The sequence below is a fragment of the Myotis davidii genome, unplaced genomic scaffold (assembly GCF_000327345.1).
Source record: "Myotis davidii unplaced genomic scaffold, ASM32734v1 scaffold453, whole genome shotgun sequence".
NCBI lineage: Eukaryota > Metazoa > Chordata > Mammalia > Chiroptera > Vespertilionidae > Myotis > Myotis davidii.
This window is the reverse complement of record NW_006285234.1, coordinates 2,172,640-2,174,113: the sequence shown is the minus strand read 5'-3', so window position 1 is coordinate 2,174,113 and position 1,474 is coordinate 2,172,640.

Here is a 1,474-nt window from a genome sequence, read left to right as displayed (position 1 = left end):
CCAGGTGGGGGCAGGATGGGGCAGGGGGCTTCTGTGAGTGTCAGGGAGCTGGCACACAATCCTTCCTGTGTCAGGGAGGCCTTTTGTTGGGCCCGGCCCCGCAGGAGGCACCGAATGAAATCATGCACATGCCCTTCTCTCTGTGGCACTGACCCAGCACGATTCCTGGGGGTCTGGACGGGCCCGGGAAGAACTCAGCCCCTTGATCACACGGAGCTGGGGCGTTGGAGAGCTGGGCACACCCGCCCACCCTGGAGCTTGGCATCTGCGGCCAATTCTGAATTCTGTCTGTCACGGGGCAGTGAGCGCCGAGAGGAAGGCCAGGGTTGAAGCAGGACTTGACAGTATTAATAGCAACTGGGAAAGATCAGGGGTGGGAGGCGGGTGCCCCCAGCCCTTCCACCCATCTCTCAACATTGACATCTCTGTCCACTCAAATGGGCTGGAGTCCAGTCTCCTCTCCGCGCCCCCCCCCCGCCACCCAGGCCAGCTGTCCTGTGCACTGTGCTGTGGCCGCCCGTCCAGTGGTCAGATAACTGCTTGGGACAGTCGAGAGGGGACGGGCCTGGGAGGAAATGGTTGCCCAGCCTCTGTTTCCCTCCTCTGTAGTCATCGGTGCCCTTCCCCCGTCCCTGTCCAGGATCCTGCCACGGGTCAGAGGACGCCTTTTGTCTCTTAAAAAGGCCCAGCCCAAGGAAGGATGGGGTGGGAGAGGCAGCAGCTCACTGCAGCCCGCCCTCAGCTCTGGCTCAGCATCAGAACAGGCGGGCGTCCATGCCCTTACTTGGTGAGGGAGCCGCGGAGAGCCCAGAGGCCAACTGAGCATCTTGAAAGTGGCCCAGGGGCCTCGGGAGGGCCTGCCGACAGTGAGGGTGAGGGGCTGTCTCTGGCCATGGTGACCCTGCCGGTCCTGTTTCCGAGGGGCGAGGGGAGGCAGGGTCGTGGGAAGAAGTCTGACATCGTCTCCGAAGCACACGGCAGAGTCCAGATTCCCAGAGCCCACCCGGCAGGGAGCCAGAATGCTTCCTCCCACGGAGGCACCGTGCTCGGCCTCCAGGCCCACCCCTCACTGTGGGGCCCTGCTCCTGCAGTGGGCCTGGTCCTGCCGGGCCCCAGCTGTCCCCACTCTATGCCACCCCCCAAGCCCCCTACCTTGTGTCTGTCCTGGAAGGAACCACTCACACTCCCCCTTCCGCCACCCCACTACCTAGACAGGCCTCCAGTGCTGAACTGCCCCTCGTGCCCCCCTGGGCCCACAGGCTGAGCCTGGACAGCAGGGGCTTATGGGGGGGAGTGGGGAGAAGAGGCATCTGGCGGCAGAAGCAGCCCCCCCACCTTGCACCCCCAGAGAGCGGCACCTCCTCCTGTCCACACTCAGCCGGGGTGGCGCTCGGAGCCACTGGGAGGTACTATCCTCCACACCAGGGGCGGCCTGGCCTACGCTGGGGGCCTGCCCCGGTCCCACGCACAGCCG